The 20,337-nt window shown below is 39.1% G+C and overlaps 1 non-coding gene across 1 annotated transcript; it reads right to left on the bottom strand.

Annotated features, from left to right (window-relative positions):
- Positions 1-2,666: 2,666 nt before the first annotated feature.
- On the bottom strand, positions 2,667-2,773 carry LOC116637653. The gene has a single exon (XR_004300515.1). It is a non-coding gene; the product is annotated as a U6 spliceosomal RNA (small nuclear RNA).
- Between the last annotated feature and the right edge of the window lie 17,564 nt (positions 2,774-20,337).

Below are 20,337 nucleotides of genomic sequence, written 5' to 3'. Positions count from 1 at the left end.
AACCTAGGACTTGCATGATGAATCAGGAGGTCGTGAGGATACAGTTTCACTCTCTACACCAAGAATACTGTCCCTGTATTTTCTGTATGTGACTTCAGTATCAATGTGTTTGATATTGCCTGGACTAAAAAATGTTAATGTTCCTTTTTCTACTCCAATACTGGTGGTTCATTAAGATGGATATGATGGGGTCCTGCGTTGATACCACATAGGTGTAGGTGGAGAACATCCTTCAGCACACCTATTCTTTGCTCCTCAGTTTTCACATTTTGATTTAATTGCACAGCATTGCGCTGCTGAGAACTGTAACTCCAGCCTCCCACAAAGTACTTGAGTTGGGCATCCTGGATGATTTATAGCAACATTTAATCATCAGGCCTTTGGTTTCCATGTCTTGTAAATACAAAGAAAGCAATCCCTGTCCCCATCCCATGGAGAGGACAGAATGGTTATTCATGTCTTATTGTCACATCCTTAATCTTTTCCTTCTTCTTCTTCTTTTTCTTCTTCTTCTTCTTCTTTTTTTTTTTTTTTGGGTAGTATTGAAACCATCTGGGCTGCTTTGAAGTCAGTTTATTTTACTAAATTAAACTTTTTCAGATTGTTCTCTTTTTCTTTACAGGATGCCATGTAGCATTTAATTAATTCTGGCACAAGTACACCTGTGTTTATAAATCTGACAATTTATTCTGTAGATGAAGGAAGCTGGAGTCCGAAATTTGTGCCAAATTAAATCTATTGGTAGGCTTTGGGTTTTTTTTTCCTTCTTGATATTATTTTAAATTAAATGTTTCCCTGTGTGGTTAAATATCTTTGGCTTTCAGTATCAGTTTACTTAAAGAAACAGTGACTAAAGACATAGGACTTATAGTCAGAGACAACCAAGTTCAACTTACTGTGTGACCTTAAGAAAGTCAGTTTATCTTTATGGGCCCTGGTAGCCTCATATGTAAAATGGTGATTGTGGGAGCCACGTCCAAGATGGCCCCAGTGATCCCTGCCTCCTAGTATTCATGCCGCATGTAGTCTCTTCCTATGTTGAATAAGGTTGACTTGTTCAACAAATAAGATATTGTGGAAATGATGGTGTGTGACTTCTGAGGCTGGGTAATCAAAGATGTTGTGGCTTTTGCCTTGCCCTTTCTCTTGGATTGCTCAGTCTGGGGAAAGCTAGCAGCCATGTTGTGAGGATAGTTAGGCAGTCCTAGGCACAGCCCACATGGCAGGAACTGAAGTTTCCTGCCAGCAGTGAGCACCATGTACGTGAGCTATCTTGGAAGCACATACTCTAGTCTTGGTGAAGCCTTCAGATGTCTGCAAACTTGGCCAATGTCTTGACTGTAACCTCATGAGAGAGTCTCAGCTAGAAACATCCATTTAAGTCGTTCCCCAATTTCTGACATACAGAAACTGAGAGAGATAATAAATGTTGATTGTTTTGAGCTACTGAACTTGGGATAATTTGCTCCACAGCAGTAGATGGATGATACAATTATAATGACAGTACCCCCTAGTAGGATTGTTGAGAGGATTAAATGTGACACTGCAAAGGCTTTGCACAGAGTCTGGCACATAGTGTCATTCAGAAAGATAAAAGTGTTAGTTATGGATGGAACTTGACACTTGAGGATCAGTTCTTCTCTCCAGCACCTGTATTCCAAAAGCTTTATGGGGGCTCTGCATTTAGATGATAAATCATTCCAGATTTATAGCCAGCTCTTGAGTGAATGGTAAATTGGGTGACATATCTGATCCTTATGTCCTGCCTCACATGTTCTTATCTCACTTTTTAATTTCAGCCTTGTGTTGCAGTCAGCTACAGGGCACTGTTAGCCTGATGGCCCTGCTTCAGCTGCACAAATGCCTCTTGCTCAGTGCTGGGGCAGCTTAGTGCACATTAGCATGTACGCTTTTAACTGTTTAGACGCGTGTGAGAATCTGAACCTATTGGAAATGGGAGGTGGTGGGTAAATACTCCCTCTTTCCACCCTTTGGCTAGATCATACTAAAGCACCCTCTATATGGCTTCTTGGAGTTGTCCCTTGTGGAATGGAGATCTACTGCCCACAGTGGAGGTCTGCTCAGTAGTGCTCAGTAGTGCACCTTTGGATTGATTGGTTTTCTCTCCTTCATCTCACTCCTTCCAGTCCTCCACTCCTGTTCCTTGGGCTCACTGCCTAAAATCAACTATCTGCATGCCAGGCTGTATGTCTCTGGTTCTGCCCCTTGGAGGTTACCTTAGGCTGCAACAGATGGCTCTAGTAAGAGTTGGCTGAGTGTTGCTTGCTTTATATGTGTTCATGAAACCATTACCATGATACCTGCTTTTACTCCCTTCAGTGGTTTTCTACTGTTCTCAGGAATAAGTCTTAAACATCTCACACAGTGGCAGGGACCTCCACAAACTGGGTCCTAACCATACCTTCAGTCTCCACCCCCAACTTCTCCATCCTCTCCTATCTCTTCTCTACGTTGGCCTTACTGGACTTTGTTCAATTCCTTTTATCTGACAATCTTTCTGTTGCCTCTGAACCAAGAGCATGCTATTTCTTCTTACTGCTTGGCCAACTGTCACTCATTGTTCAGACCTCAGCCTAAATACAGTATCCCCAGGAAGGCCTTGAAGATGTCATATAATTTTATTTTATTTTATTTTATTTTATTTTTAAAATATGGAATGCTTCTTGAATTTGCATGTCATCCTTGTGTAGGGGTCATGCTAATCTTCTCTGTATCATTCCAATTTTAGTATGTGTTCTGCCAAAGTGAGCACTTGAAGATATCATTTTAAATATCCCCATATCAATCTGAATTTCTTTCTTAACACCTATTGTACTTGTATTTTCTTAATGTTCACATTTCCTCCTTGAATGTCAACTTTATGAAGCCAGGGGCTATGACTTTCCAGTTCTCTATTGCTTAATGTTTGGCTTAGAGAACATTTCAATAAATGTCTATTCAATGGAAGAAAGAATTTAGGCAAAATTCACTTGGCTGATAAAATATCTGTGTGGGGGGCACCTGGGTGGCTCAGTCGTTAAGCGTCTGCCTTCGGCTCAGGTCATGGTCCCAGGGTCCTGGGATCGAGTCCCACAATGGGCTCCCTGCTCCGTGGGAAGCCTGCTTCTCCCTCTCCCACTCCCCCTTGCTTGTGTTCCCTCTCTTACTGTGTCTCTCTCTGTCAAATAAATAAAATCTTTAAAAAAAAAATACCTGTGTGGGTTTTTTTTTGCCTTAGTCTCTCCCTTTAAAACACGAATCCTATCCAAAAGGGCCTCCTCAAGGTGCTGAAACAAAATACTACTTTAATAGCAAAAATGACAAATTTGTTGGTAGTAAAAGGATTAATTTTACAATTACCTTTCTTTTTTTGTCATTGTAAAAGGCAGTATCTTCGGCTGGCATCAACTGACTGACAAGCTCCCCTAGTACTTTTTTTTTTTTTTTTTTTTTTTAGCAGGGGGCGGGGCAGAGGGAGAGGAAGAGAGAGAATCTTAAGCAGGCTCCACACCCAGCATGGAGCCCAATGCAGAGCTTGAATTCACAAACCTGAGATCAGACCTGAGCTGAAATTAAGAGTTGGACGCTTAACTGACTGAGCCACTCAGGTACCCCAACCCCAGTACTTTAGATTATAATTCAGTTTACAAAATTTGATTGACAAACAACTTTTAGAGATCATCTTTATTGGATATAGTCTGCCTCTGCATAAGTAAAACTTGTAGTTTTAATTCATGTAATCTAAACTCTATTTAAATAGAACAGACTTTTTGCTTCTAATGTATGTAGAAACAGCACCCATTTGATGGGTCAGTACGACACGAGAGGTGCCCATCCTGGGAAATCTAGCCTTTTCAGAAACAGCAACACAATTCAGATGGCAGAGGGTTGCATCAGGATTCTGCTTGTATATTTAAGGATAGAGTCTTTATGAATGTGATCATGCATGAAAATATATTAGGGTGAAGTCCCATCTTGTATTAGCTGGCATCATATGGTCTAAATTTGTAAACAAATACTAAAAATCTGATATCATATCAGAATTGACTTATGGTACAGGTAAGAAACCTGAACAATGCTGTATTTAAGACAAGTTTCATTGATGAATATGTTTATAAAATGGAAGTCAACTCTGTGGTAGATCAGCAATGCACAAAGATAGCTCCTTTGATATTTTGCAAAGGGCTGTGTACTGAATTTATTATGTCCTTGGCAGTGATAAAGATCACATAGTTCATGTAGCAGGAAACCACTCATTCATTTAACAGATATTTATTGTGTGCCTACTATGTTCCAGGCACTTCTCTGGGCATATGAGATACCACAGGAGCAAAATATATCTTAGCAAGTTCCCTTCAAGAACAGATTTTGCCATGACAAAGGGCTTTGCAAAACCACATGGAGAGGAAATGGTTGACATCATTGGGAATTAGTGTTGGTCAGGCTGCAGGAAATTGTCAGCAGATTTCCCACGGTATTTTCTGAAGAATGAGGATCTTCCAGAGCGGAAGCAGTGTCATGCATTTCATCTAGATCCAGCTGTTACAGCAGTTTATTTGAAGACTCGAAATGTTCTTTTTCTCTAAGGAAATTGAGATATCATTGAACTAAGTTAATTGAATTCAGGTCTCCCTCAGCCACAGGGTTTCCCCCTGGTGGAGCTGACCCCTCTTTCCTCTCCCTAGGATCAGGGGAGACTTAGCCAGACAGTGAGTTGTTGCTGAAAACCCGAGAGCAATTGATCATGGACAAAGAAGACAAAGGCTATAGGGAATCATAGAAATTGAGGACAACCCACATTTTAATCTAGATCTGATAAGGTAAAGTACATTAGAAGGTAATTCCTAGAACAAAATGAAAGCAATCTTGAATGTCCAATCTAGATCAGAGGTTCGGAAGCTTGGGTGGGTATCTGAATCACCTGTGGTAAAATTAGAGATTCTTCACCCTAACCACAGCAATTTTGATACATACTGAAATTTGAGAACCACTCACCTGGATGTTAAAATCCATTTGGTGATGAACTCTCCAGTATACTTCCCCAAAGATTTCCAGAGTCTTTGGGCAAGATACTAACACTCTATGCTGCCTGAGATGGATTCCTCCTTTTATTTCTAAAAAAAACCTGCATAACAAATAAATTTTAAAAATCACGAAAATTACAATGTAAATTCTTGCTGGTTAGTAAGATTTAGTTAACTAAGGAAATTGTACATGACTATGGGTGCTGTGGTTCAATCTTAGATCAAGTATTCCTTTGATTAATTGGGAAACTATAAATATTTTCATTTGCCTTAGCCAGACACTACAGTTAGCGTCTGAGTTTGGACCACTATGTAACTAGAGATCTTTAAACCTTAAAAGAGCTTTTATTTAAAATGTATGCCAAAAGTATATGGAATCAAGAAAATCACTTAACAGTGGGAAGATGGGAACTGTGTTAATGGGGTTGTTATTGCTATTTGGTAAAGTCAGTGGTTTGGATGACTTAAATCCAAAGAGAATCTTGTGGGTTTTGTTTTCTCTCCTTTGTTACTCAATTTAATGTATTTCTTAACTAAGAAACAAATACCTTTAACAATACTAGATTATAGGGGCGCCTGGGTGGCTCAGTCAGTTAAGCGTCTGCCTTTGGCTCAGGTTATGATCCCAGGGTCCTGGGATCGAGCCCCGCATCGGGCTCCCTGCTCCGCGGGAAGCCTGCTTCTCCCTCTCCCACTCCCCCTGCTTGTGTTCCCTCTCTCACTGCCTCTCTCTCTGTCAAATAAATAAAAAAAAATCTTTAAAAAAAAGAATGCTAGATTATATAGATCCTTGGTAGCCATGTCTGCAAAGATTTCTTCCAGAAAGATGGTGGGAACAATTGTTCCTTTGATTCTGCCTCCCAGCATTCGGAACTTGATATACGTATTTTATCTTTTGCAGCACATCATTCTATTGCTAAAATTCTTTGAGTTTTTCTTTGCAAAAAGCCATGGAAATTTACCAGGGTAAATCATAGATCATTGTGGTAATTGAATCCAACAAACTGAAATTGCACAAGAAAATGAATATACAAATTAAAAAAAATTGGCAGGTCTAGTAATTATTTTAAGTATTGTTTAGTCCCAAGGAGAAATGAAAAATAAGTTACGATTTGAGTTTTATGTAGTGTAAGAAAATGAGGCTTTGAAGTACTAACAATTCAGAAACTCTCACAATCCCTGTCTAAAACAAAGATCTCTGTCTTCTGCAGTGTTTTCTCAAATTAGAAGCCTATGTTTACCAGCTGCTGTAAATCACTTTTTCCTTTATTATAGCATTTGACACTATGATACCTTCAAGTGGGTGTTGCTTATCTTGGGAGGGGTGGTGAATGTTGAATGAATATGAGAGGGAATTACAGCTATTTAACAACGGTTTGCAAAGGTTCCAGGGTTTTAGGGAGGGAGCAGGAAGTATTAATTTAAAAACAGTTTGCAAAGCGAAAAAGAAGACAGAAGAAAAAAGCATTTTATTTCTTAATCTGTTTGGATTACCTCTAAGGAGATGAGTAATGAATGAAATTTGGGGTTAGTACACAGGAAGGGCTCTTAAGAGGCAGTCTAGACTTTAGGCTCTTTTTCTTTTACAAAACTCCTCCTGAATTTTTTTTTTAGAGAAAGTTCTCTGCCATATTCTTACACACTTTGAAGGAAAGGGAATTAAGAAACTCTAACAATCAGTGTCGTGTCTAATAAACTTCATCAAAATTGTTTTCTTTGAAATATATTTTTTTAACTTCTCAGACTGCAATTTGTGTTTCATAGGATTTTACATCTTGGATTTGCATAGTTTACTTTTCTGTGTGTTTTAAAAAAAATTGGTCCAAGTCATTTTAAATTCTAAAATACTTTGCAAAGTCACTACCCTTTACTTTAAAATTTCAAATTGTGTTAAGTTAGCCATATTTCTCTAAGCTTTCAACAGAGGTATCACTCTGTTGTCACTGGTACATTTTAAACTACTATTGGGAAAGATTTTCTAATAATGTTAGGTCTTCCATATATCTTTCAGGGTAGTTATGAAAGTTTAAATGTAGGATTCACTTAAGATGGGTCTATCAAGGAAGGATGAATCCTCTGTATATCTCCTTAACTCCAGTGCTACATAAAAGAAGGAAAACAGTTTTTAAAAAAGAAATTTGTTTGGGATGCCTGGGTGGCTCATTTGTTAAGCGTCTGCCTTCAGTTCAGGTCATGATCTCAGGGTCCTGGGATCAAGTCCTGGATCAGACTCCCTGCTCAGCGGGGAACCTATTTCTGCCTCTGCCTCTGCCACTCCCCCTGCTTGTGCTCTCTCTCTCTGTCTCTCTGACAAATAAATAAATCTTAAAAAAAAAGAAATTTATGTAATTCCTGTAAATAATATACATGAATACATTGCAGACCTTGGTGAGCATTACAAAAATTTCTTTACTGATCCCCTGAGCTTGAAAGCCAACTGCATTTCCTTTTCCTTAACAACTTCCACGCTCCAGGGGATGGCTCTCACTGTCTTCCAAGCACTTTAGACAACAGAATTTCTCACCTGCACTTGGCCCTTTACCTCAAGCTACCTCGGAGGCTATTTTCTGCTGCTGTAGAAAATCAGATTTTCCTTGATGAGCATTTTTGCCTGGCTGTGGAATAGGTGGGACTTCTCCCAGAAATGAGTGTTTATTCTAATTTAATTACCAGGAGGCCCAGTTTCCTTGACTACCATGTCTCCATGGAGGCTGTGTGCAAGGCCTTTCCCTGGATTCCTTAGTTGCCTCTATTCCGAAGAGTTAGTTACCTAGTAGATGGAAGGTTCCAGGCTGCTGCTTCTCTTTGTTCCTATCCCATTCCCACGGATTGCAGTTTATCCCCTTGATGAAAGTTTTACATACTTACACACAAATAATAAACTTGTGTACCAGCTTACTACTTAAAAAAAGCTCCTCCATGGGGGAATGGCTCTATAAATTTTGGTGTGTGCATTTGCTGAATATTATGCAACCCATAAAAATCCAGAGTTTCTAGTAACTCAGAAAAATGGTTGTGTTAACCTAAGTGAGGAAAGCAGGATGCAAAATCATATGTACATTATGACCACAGCCATGTTACAAAAGAACTCTGCTGACTTCTAAAAAGTTTATGCCTAGAGAAAGTCTGAAAGAAAATTTAGTAAAAGCAAATTCACTTCTTTTCATTAACTGTTTTCAAAATTTTTGTAATGGATGTATCACTCTAAAAGTGTAAATAAAAATTCAGTATTTTCCCCTTTAAACAGAGCTTACTAATCATTATTAGATTCCCTTTTGCTTTTCCATAACTTGAAGGAGAAATTCCTCATTCTATAAGTGATGTAGATAGATGTGAGAAATAGAGAGGAAAAGGTATATAAATAAAAGTAATGTTTTAGTTCACCAAATTTCATAAGAAGTGTATAGACTAATACTTAATGAATATCTCAGTGATTGAAATGATTCAGTAGAAAGCTACTTATAACTTCTTACTTTAAGTAATTTTACTTTCCAGTCTTGGCTCTGACAAGAGAGGGTCTAGTTTTAAATAAAGCACTTTTTTTTTTTATTAGTTTCAGAGGTAGAATTCAGTGATTCATCGGTTGCATATAATACCCAGTGCTCATTATATCACGTGCCCTCCTTAATGTTCATCACCCAGTTACCCCCTGTCCCCCTGCCTCTCCCCCCTCTAGCAACCCTCAGTTTGTTTCCTATGATTAAGAGTCTCTTATGGTTTGCCTCCCTCTCAATTTTCATCTTATTTTTCCTCCATTCCTCTATGTTCATCTGTCTTGTTTCTTAAATTCCACATATGAGTGAAATCATATGGTATTTGTCTTTCTCTGACTGACTTATTTCACTGACCATAATACCCTCTAGTTCCATCCACATCATTGCAAAAGGCACGATTTCATTCTTTTTGATGGCTGAGTAATATTCCTGTGTGTGTGTGTGTGTGTGTGTGTGTGTGTGTGTGTATGCGTGCGCGCGTGTGTGTATACCTCATCTTCTTTATCCATTCATCTGTCGATGGACATCTGGGCTCTTTCCATAGTTTGGCTCTTGTGGACATTGCTGCTATAAACATCGGGATGCATGTGCCCCTTTGGATCACTACATTTGTATCCTTTGGATAAATACCTAGGGTAGCTCTATTTTTAACTTTATTCATGTAAATATAGAAAAATTGTTGAAGACTTTAATTTGATATGTTCTGTTTTATTTGTGATCATCAAATCTTAACCTAGGATACATCTTCCAATTCAAAGATGTAGAAATTGAAACGCTGGGAGCAGAGGGATTTGCCACAGTGAGAGGCAGTGCTGAGCCTAGAATGCACGTCTCCAGACCGCCATTGGAGTGCCTTTCCCAGCATGACTCTGTGTCTCCCAGAAGCCAAACAAAATTCAGAGTCTTCTTTGGTCTGGAACAATTTTAGTTTTGCACGCTGTTTCATCTGACATGCAAAGTGTCAGAGCCAACGAATATGAGAACAGTTTTCCATATGTCTGCTCTTCCAAAACTAACTTGCACTGGCAGTTGAAGCACCAGAACAAGTTAGAAGACTTCAGTGCTCAGTACTGGGGCAAGACCCTCTTTCTAACGTGAATCACCTGAGCAGCATGCTTGCAGACAATGACCACATGCTGTTTGTACCAGGGAGTGGGAAGTGAACTTGGGAAAGTATATTTCCAAAAATGCAAACGTCTACAGACAGTTAATAAAGAGACCTTATGGGAAATAATTCCCTCTGTAGCCTTTGTGCTTCTTTTCCAATGTAGAGCTAAGGAAGGGGATGGGCACGTATTCTGGCTTCCATTTTTTTTGTGTTATAACACTGCTTTGGGTGCTGCCCTGTCTATTACTGCTTCAAAAAAACACAATTCCTTATGGAAAAACAATTATCTTGACTGGTTGGGAAGAAGTTTGCATTTTCTGTCTCTTTAGAAGATGGGGAATAAGAAGAGCATTTATTGAGGGAAACGTGACATGTCTCACATTACTCTGTGTTTGGCAGTTTCTTGGTAAACTATTCAGCCTTGGGATCTGTGCACTTGATGCCAAGATTATATCAGTAATTTCAAAGGTGTATATTTCTATGTTATCATTTTAAACACGGCTCTCTGCATTTTTGCCCTTATGGAAGCTTCGTAAATTAAAGTGGAGTGGATTTTTTTTTTTATATCACCTTTAAAAACATTTGAAAACTTACAAAAATGCTTTTCAGATATGTTGTATCGTGTATTTCTTATAACACTCCTCTGGGAGTATGTATCATTATTTGTATTTTAAAAATGAAGGAAAACTAAATTGCAACTAAAAATTGGCAGTACAGCGTGGTCTTCCCATGGCCCCTGATCTCAAATTCCTTGTCCTTTTCCCTATCTCCTATGATTTATGGCCCCTCTGCTGGAGGGTCCCCATTCCATTTACAGGATAAAAAGTCACTAAAACTTTTACACTTTGTGTAACAAAGCTCTTCTGAAATTGTCCTTTATTGCTTGTGTGAGTCTGTATCATCTGCATCTTTCACTGTGAGGGAAGGAGTAATGGAGCAATAATAACTTTAGAAGTTTCTCCTGCGATAATTTTTTTGGGGTAAGATTTGATTCATTTTGCTATGTTTAAACCCTGCAAATATTTATAAAATGGTGGTTGAATAATGGTTTTGTTAGAAATACCTGTTCATTCTGATTCAGTTCATTTTTTTTTTTTTTAATGTGTGGTAAGCACAGACTTAATAAGACAGAATAGTGGTATTTTTATTTTTTATTTTTTTATTATTTATTTATTTATTTTTAAGATTTTATTTATTTATTTATTTATAGAACAGAGAGAGACAACACAAGCAGGGGAAGTGGGAGAGGGAGAAGCAGGCTTCCTGCCGAGCAGGGAGCCCGATGTGGGGCTCGATCCCAGGACCCTGGGACCATGACCCGAGCCGAAGGCAGACGCCCAACACCTGAGCCACCCAGGCGCCCAGAATAGTGGTATTTTTAACTTAGGCTTTCTGTTTGCTTGCTCAGGTAATTTTTTGGCCATCAGGAAGAAGGGCGTTATCATTAGTTTTCATAGGACAGTCCATAGTTTCTGTTCTTGAATGTACTTTAGACTATGATCTGAGTCAGTAATTGCTGGATACATGTGTGTGTGTATAAAAATTTATTATATATATGTGTATATATTTTTTTCTCTCTAACCCTATGAACCTGGCATAAATGAAAAATTATGATGCTACTTGTCCACCTTCTACCATACTGCTCTTCAATACCATTTTTCTTTTTGTATCCCTTTTCTCATTCAAAAAATCTTTATGGAGAATCAACTGTGAAACCTGGACACGGAAGAGAGAGTGACTTGCCCAAGATCTCATGGCTAATAAGTGGCATGGTCAGAACTTGAAAAAAGCCTGTCTGGTTAAAAGCCACAGTCTTAACTGCTAAGAGTGACATGTGACATTATGACATGTGCTGTGTGTGTGTGTGTGTGTGTGTGTGTGTGTGTGTATGAGGGAAGGAAGGAGGGAAAGAGAGAGGGAGAAGAGAGAGAGAGAGAGCGTTGAACACATAAAACACAGTCTTCCCTCTCCCAGTCCTTTCAAAGGGCAACAAGTTAGGAGTCATGCAGTGTTGCCTAGACGTATATAATGTCAAGAAAATAGGGCTTGGTAGCATTTCAGTGGGAGAACATGGATACATGTAAGTGAGATTAATCACTTTTAGTGAAAAAGAGACATTTTCTTAGTGACCTTTTTTTTCTTTTCTTTTTTTTTTAAGATTTTATTTATTTATTTGACAGAGATAGAGACAGCGAGAGAGGGAACACAAGCAGGGGGAGTGGGAGAGGGAGAAGCAGGCTTCCTGCTGAGCAGGGAGCCCGATGTGGGGCTCGATCCCAGGACCCTGGGATCATGACCTGAGCTGAAGGCAGACGCTTAACGACTGAGCCACCGAGGCACCCCTATTTTCTAATTTTTGACAAATTTTTAATCCTTCGTATTTCAAAAACTTGAAGCGTACAGTAATTGAAAATGACTTCATGATTTTATGCTGGAAAAATATTGGGAACACAGAGTGATCTTTCCCCTCTGCAAAGATCTCAGTGCTAAGTGTTATGGAGAGAATGTAATACAAAATGTGAACATACTCTGACTTATTTGCCCTACATCAGGGCAAAAGGAGGAAGACTGGACCTAATTCAGTGTACCCCTTAATGTGATCTACAGATTGGTGCTGCTGACCAGACTGATTGTAAACAGCTTGTGACCAGACAGATACAAACATTGAGAGTGCTTAGAAACATTTGGGTAATTGGAAGAAATTTGAAAGTGTAATTTTATGCCTGTTGAATCTAGTGATAGAAACAATGGCATTTTCTGTGCCTTTTGTTTTTATTTTCTTGTTTTCTCTAATTTCATTGAGGTATAATTGACAAATGAAATTGTATATATTTAAAGCGTACAACCTGATGATTTGACATATGTATACATTGTGAAGTGATTACCATGATCCAGTTAATTAACATGTCCATCACCTCACACAGTTACCATTGTTTTTTTTAGTGAGAAACTTAAGATTTACTCTCTTAGCAAAGTATACAATATGGTATTATTTACTTATTTTTATTATATTTGTATTATTACTATTTTTAGAGAGGAAGAGAGAGAGTGTGGTGGGGAGGGGCAGAGGGAGAGGGAGAGAGAGAATCCCAAACAGGCTCCATGCCCAGCACAGAGCCCCATGGTGGGCTTGATCTCACAACCCTGAGATCGTGAATGAAATCAAGAGTCTGGTGCTTAACTGACTGAGCCACCCAGGCACTCCATGAGATAGTATTATTAACTGTTGCTGCTACACTGTACATTAGATTCCCCAGAATTTATTCATTTTATAACTGAAGGCTAGTACCCTTTGACTAGCATCTCCATGTCTCCTCTACCTTTCAGCCCCTGGTAACCACTATTCTGTTCTCTGTTTCTGTGAGGGTTTTTTGTTTTTTGTTTTTTTTAAGATTTCATTTATAAGTGAGATCATACAGTATTTGTCTTTTCTCTTGCTTATTTCACTTAGCATAATATCTTCTCACTTCATCCATATTGTTGCAAATGGCAGGATTTCCTTCTTTCTCATGGCTGAATGATATTCTATTATATATATATTCATATGTATGTGTATAGATATCAGCACATGCATATACATATAATGCACTTATATCACATTTATATATATCATATTTTCTTTATCCATTCATCTGCCAATGAATACTTGACTATTTTCATACCTTGGCTATTTTGGATAGTGCTGCAGTGAACATGGATGTTTTTATTTACTTTTTCTGGTAATTCATCTCTGTTTTATTTTGCAAAAATGTCTGCTTATTTTGGATTGAAAATTTAAAAAAAGCAAACTAGTTTTCTATTACAGATAGCTTGAGAACACTACACTAAACCACAATCAAGTTTGTTATTGAACTGAAAATAATGTGTTTTAAAAACACATTGACTATAAAATACCAGATTAAAATATGTAAATTGCAGCATTAGATATTTTTCAAAACTTGGCCAACTAGGTGAATAAGATCCAAAGGATTCTGGGGGTTTGCAACCACATGGAGGCAATTTTTGCTTAATTCCCATGAGAAATTTTGACAAAAACTTGGAAGAGGCCAAGCCTTACTAACTAGCCTACCAATTGAGTGTCTTCACGAAGATATCATGAGGATATCTTTGCTTAGTTTCTCACCCAAGGAGTTGTTGTATAAATATCCATTTATTCATTCATTCGTTCATTCATTCATTCATTCATTCAATGACTGTTGGGCATCTTGTAAGTGCCCAGCACCACTCTCTGCATATTAGAATGTGCTAAGGGAATAATATGAGGGGTTGTCTGTATACATACAAACATTTTTAGAGATGATTGAAATATAAGCTCTTTGAGTTCCTTGATTGACCCTTGAAGATCTCAGGCCCACTAAGCACATTTACAGAATGTTCCTAGCTGACTGGACTTCAACCATGCTTTTCCTATTCTCCTGGCCCCCATTATCTGTCACCCCAGTTTTTTCAACTTCTGCCTTAGGAATGGACCCAGAAGATAGCAAATGGAGCAGGACAATGGGAATCACAGAAGAATGCAAAAGCTAAAGCTGGGCCACGGTTGCAGAAGCAACCTTCCCTGCAAAAGTCGTTGGCTTTGGCAAGTAGGTGTGGGAGGTGTGAGACCCCTGAGGACACAGCAGCCTACATGCACACCAGTGTCGTTTTAACATAAAGTTAGCAACATATGTGTAACATAGAAATCAATCAAGACCTTATTGCTGAATCAGCCAGTTTGATTCTTCATCAGGCAGAGAAAGCAAGATCACAGTGCAATTCCTGCTAGAATCCCATTTGGTAAAATGTAACCTCTGACATTCTGCTGAGTGATCTTTTGGGAGTTCTAAAGACATAACATGCCTTTAGAAAATAACACAATCTTTCCCTTTCGTTTTGACTTCCTTTTATTTTATTTATCTTGATTTATCACTGATAAGTTTGTTGTTATCATAAAATAGAAAGTTTCCATCATAGATGGCATTCATGATGCTAAGTTGTAAAATAGTGTGTTCTACTGATGGATGTCCAGATAGCATTGAGTGGAGGAGGCCTAATCATTCAATCTCTGTCAGCAATTAGGCTGGATTCATAAACAAGAACACATGTGGAGACTGTGGTATTGACTAGAACAGCTAGGTACTTTTTAGCAAGGTTTACAAGGTCTTGATTTTTCTCCATGTGATGTGTATGGGAGAAGTTGGGGAGGTCAAGAGGAAATAAGCATAAGTCAAAGGGAGACTTGTAAAATAAACAGCAACATCTGGCAAATGACTTCCTCCCATGCACATAGGAAAGACTCTTATTCGGGGCAGTGACTGAGAAATGTTTTTCTTGGCAACATGTTAGCTTAATGTCCATCTGATTTAGGAATGAGGTTTGCTTAGGGTTGTAATATTTCTCTTGCCGATGGTGTGGACTCTAAGGCCTGATGCTCATAATAGCAACCATCCATTTGGCCATTCTTAAGAATCATTAGGTTTACTCTGAAGTGTTTTCAAAAGATATTTAAACATTAAAGCCTCATAATTCTTCCTTATCTAAACTTTTATTTATATCTTCTTAGTGCACTACATTATTTACACTGGAGAGGTCTGGTGCTGCATTTCTCTTTGCTCAATTAACAAAAAGAACATTAAATTCTAATGATTCCATATATCACCTCAGACATACCAATATGTACAATCCCTTTGTACTTTTTTGATGTGTAACTATTCATATTAAATGATTAGGAATAAATTTAATATGCAATAATTTGATATTTTATATCTCAGCACTGGCTTTACAAAGGGTGCTTTCAGGCCTTTTCTTACCAAAATAGACAGATTTTTATTGTTTTTGCAGACTAAAAAAAAAAAAAGTAATGCATATATTAGGAAAATAAACAAAACAGAAGCTTATAGAATAAAAAACTTTGGGGTCTTTCATCTAGGTCATATCAAATACAATTCCATGTTGAGTTTGTGCAAACTCAGATATGAAGTATTAAAATTTTTTATTTTCCTATGGTATTCACTATCTTTAGGTTAATATAAAGATAGCACAACTTTATAATTCAATTATGGGACTTGTGTAATTTGCTTCTCCATGCCGTGGTGATTGAGAGGTGTTTTCTCAGTTCTGGGGAAGGGAGTGGGATAAGGGCACATTCCTTTGAGGGGCTCAGTGGGATAGAATGTCCACCAAATTTCTCATCTCGCTGCTCTTCCCTTCCTCCCATTTCTGTCACTGCCATTTATGAAAAGCAGATGGAAACAATATGATTTACACATAGAATAATTCTATTTAATGTTATGGGAAATGTAGATGTCTTAGTTTGGGGGTTTTTATGACGATGTTGTTTTTTTAGTTGCAAGTCTTTCACATAGTGAAACCATCTGCTCTTCTGAAGCCATGCAGTTCTTAATGCAGGACTTCAGGTGGGAATCTATCCATGACCTACAAGGGAGAGAGAAAAGTCCTGGGATTTCCAGTGGTGGAATTTATCAGAGTAGCCATTATCTGAATAGCAGGCCTACCGGGAACTAAATAGGATTGCTCAGCAATCCTACATGAGTGAGAAAAACTGTCAGAGTCATACATGTAAATTAGTCATCCCCACCCACTGTTAGAAAAAACAGTGTAAAGAGTATAATTTACGTTTTTTTTAAAAAAAATATTTTATTTATTTATTTGAGAGAGAGAGAGAGAGCACGAGTGGGGGTGGGAGGAGCAGAGGGAGAAGCAGGCTCTGAACAGGGAACCGATGTGGGGCTTGATCTCAGGACCCTGAGATCATGACCTGAGCCTAAGGCAGATGCTTAACCAACTGAGCCACCCAGGTGCCCATTTTTATAAATTTTTTTAAATGAATTTCTTTCTTTCTTCTTCTTTTTTTTTTTCTTTAATTAGAGAGAGAAAGCAGAAGTGGGAGGAGAGGAGGGTGAGAGGGAGAAGCAGACTCCCTGCTGAGCAGAGAGCCCGATGCGGGGCTCGATCCCAGGACGCTGGGATCATGACCTGAGCTGAAGGCAGACACTTAACTGACTGAGCCACCCAGGTGCCCTATAATTTACCTTCTTGAAGAGACTACAGTGGAATTTAGAGGAGGGAGAGGCACTCTCTACCTTGTGACATTTGACACAAGGAGTAGCTTTTGAGTGAGTGAGTAAGGGGTTGGTGGAGGAATTTAGAAGAGCATCCCATGAAGAGGAAATCACATTCAGTGGTCACTTATTTTTTTAAATGACAGGAGGCCCTGTGCTCCTGAGTATCTCCCTCTAGAATTCCAGACCCATGTGGTCGACAGGCCACTGTAGTCCCTCCTTGGGTATATCACAAGTAACGTATATTGATTATGGCACATGAGAACAGAAATAGACTGGAGGGGAGTTTTTATAGGGATCTAGGGCTCATTAACCCAAAGGGGGAGGAATGCAGCCATAAGAAGGCAAGGGAGCCAAGGTTTGCTTGGTGGTCTGGGACTTTCTGGCTTGACTCTTCTCCTTCCTTTCTCTGCGCTGCTGTGAAGGTGGCAGGTAGTTTATGGCTTCCCCATTGCTCATGGGTTTACATATCCAGCTATGTGAAGAGATTGAGTAAATTCTCTCTTGGACTTTATTCCTCCTAACAAAGGCTAGCAAAGAGTCAAAATAGTCTACATCATTATCTCAACCACTAACCTATAACACGGAACAAAGTAATCAGCGAAAAAATATGTAGATGGTAGGTCAAATTTTGGGGCCATTGACAAAGAGGTAGGAGGAAGTTGCATTTTGTCTGACAGATCAGCATGTACTCTGGCAGTGGTTTAATTCTTGCCTAATGAATATAGGTGAGCAGCCTGGGGGTGTGGCTTCCTGTGACATGTTATAGGAAGGTTAGTTGCAGAGGAATAGGGAAGAATGGAACTGGGTACACACCCTGGGGGCAGGATTGGCAAATGTAAGATTGTTTCCTAGTTCTAGAAGATATGCATTCTGGCCCTTTTACTAAGCCACAGGTAGAAAGGAGCAAGGCAGACAATTAGGCACCATAGAGATTGTGCAAAATGAGGACTTAGTTTTAGCAAATGGCTGTCAAAGTGAACTAAAGTATGGTGTTTAAGGACTGATGGGTCCCAGAGCCTGAGACATAACTCATCCCACAAGCTCATGTGAAGAGAAGAGGGCTTGGGGATCTGGGAACAAGAGTGGGGTGGGGGTGCTTAGGAGGGTGGGAGAGGGGTCAGTGTGGGGGGATCTGAGGAGTGTCCTGTAAATGGATAATAAAGGCTTCTGACTTTATTCACAAGAGCATTTCTTGGTGAGCTGAGAAAAATATGGGAGATTTTTGTATTTCTATGCTTCATTAGTCAAGATCAAGGTAGGCACAATCTGAAAAGTTACTTCCGTATCAAATTACACATAACTTGTCAAAAACACAAACAGTGAGTTGACTCTTACCTTGTCATTGACTTATATAATAACTCAGAGACAGTTTCTTCTACATAAAATGCAAAACTGCAACCAGAAAACTGATAATCATCAGTAAATGGTAGAGAGAAAAAGCCTTATTTCAGTGGAGAATTCCCAAGTTGATATTTTCATTTTTGAAAAAACTACGACCAAAGACACCTGTTTTAAATAACTGTTTCCCCTTCCCTCCCTCGTGCCCACAGTTTGATTTCTTTCTTTTTCTGAAGGAGATGGTAATGAACATATATGTTGAAACAGAATCTGTATGTTTACATTTCCTGTTTCTTCAACAGTTCCCTCTGTTATTTCTTTCTTGGACTCCATATTCCTTGTTAATGCTGAATACCAGAATATCTGCCTTTCCTCTAAGCCTTGAGGGCTCCCAATTAGATCCCATAACCTTCATGAAGCCTTTTTTTTTAGCTATTCTACCATCCGTCAGAATTTTCCAGAATGCTTTTTTTTTCTCATAGTCATTGCTACACATCTTAGTACTTGATTTTATGTGTTTTATGTAAGCTGGTCTTCCTCCCCACTGAGACTGTCAGATTCCAAATCTTTGTTCTATGCTGATCTCTGTCTTTTAATGGAGAATGTCTACTTTTCTCTTGTCTCAGATGAATGTCCCATTTCCACTTGAATCTTGCATTAGTGTTCCAGAACCCAGTTCCCTATACTTGAGTCCCTTCCAGAAGAGCCCATAGGGCCTAACAGTGCATTTCTAAGCCAGTCTCATGGAATCTTGCCTAAATTTACATAATTTTTTTTTTCACCTTCCTGCCCCTTCTCAGTCTCTTTACCACTCATTCCACCTATTTGAACATGTGACTTTTTAGAGCCTGAGTTAGGAGAAAGTCACCCTCCTTCCTGCTCTTTTACTCTCTCACCACCACACTTACAACACTCTGACACCATATGTGTGGGGGTTTTCTCACACCAAGGAATTCCTTCTGACATCAGTTGGGTGTCCTAAAATTTAACTCAATTCTGACACTGTCTACCTGGAGAAGGCATCAGTTCCCACAGGTTCAGGGCTCAGTCCTGCAAGAATGCCCCCACTTCACACTCTGATCACAAGTAGTAGGTTCCTAGGTTACCCACAACTTTTGTCCAGCTTGGCTCTGTATCAGAGGTTCCCATGACATCCTCCCCCTTGGATTCGATTGTTTGCTAGAACAGCTTGCAGAACTCAGGGAAACACTTACTTATGCTTACCAGTTTATTATATAGTAATAGATATGATAAAAGATACAGATGAACAGCCAGATGAAGAGATATGTAGGGCAAGATGTGTGGGAAGGGGCACAGAGCTTCCATGACTTCTCTGGGTATGCCACTTTTCCGACACCCAGAAGCTCTATGAACCCTGTACTTTTGGGATTTTTATGAAGGCTTCATCACATAAGCTTGATCAAGCCTTAACTCCATTTCCAGTCCTTGTTCCCTCTGGAGAATGGGTGGTAGGGCCAGAAGTTCTGAGCTTCTAATCATGGGTTGGTTTTTCTGGTGACCAGCCTCCATCCAGGAGCCCACCAAAAGTCACTTCACTAGAACAGAAGATACCGACTATCACCCAGGAAATTCCAAGGAATTTAGGATCTCTGTGTCAGGGACTCGGGTCAAAGACCAAGTATGAGAACAAAAGGTACTTCTAGTGTTCTTAACACTTGGGAAATTACCTAGGTTTTAGGAGCCCGGTGCCAGGAACCAGGGGCTAATACACATATTTTCTCTTTCACAGAACTCATATTAGATTATCCCCCCAAGGCAAGATTTCTAGACTCTTGACTATAGTCCTCCTTGATCTGATGCTTCGTGCCACCTATATTTTGTCTTTTAATATTTTCCCCTATATTGTTGCTATTTGGGTCTATGCCTCATCTCTGCTACAATATTTAATCTCCTATTTATGGCCACTATGTGAGAAAAACACTGTTGTCTCCATTTTACAAATGCCAGAACAGAAGCTTTAATAAATGGCATCATGCCCAGTGCCAACCCCCTCATAGATGGTAGAGGAATGATACAAATCTAGGTCCTCTTTCCCCTGTATCACAGAGAAAGGGAACAGAGAAGCTCCACAGGTTAGACATGGATCTCCTCACTGAGAAAATGCAGCTGTGGAGAAGCCTTTCTTGCTGTGTGGATAATCCTCATAGTTGATGGATACTTAAGAGTGGCCTTGACAGTGATGTTCAGCTTTTTAAAATAATGCATTTCATTGTGTTACTAAGATGAAAATATAATTCTAGTTAACATTTGGATACTTGTGGGAACTTAGCTTTCTGAATGTGTAATTT

The sequence above is a fragment of the Phoca vitulina genome, unplaced genomic scaffold (genome assembly GCF_004348235.1).
Source record: "Phoca vitulina isolate PV1807 unplaced genomic scaffold, GSC_HSeal_1.0 scaffold14, whole genome shotgun sequence".
NCBI lineage: Eukaryota > Metazoa > Chordata > Mammalia > Carnivora > Phocidae > Phoca > Phoca vitulina.
The sequence above is the reverse complement of the archived record's forward strand: the minus strand, read 5'-3'. Positions and strand labels throughout refer to the sequence as shown.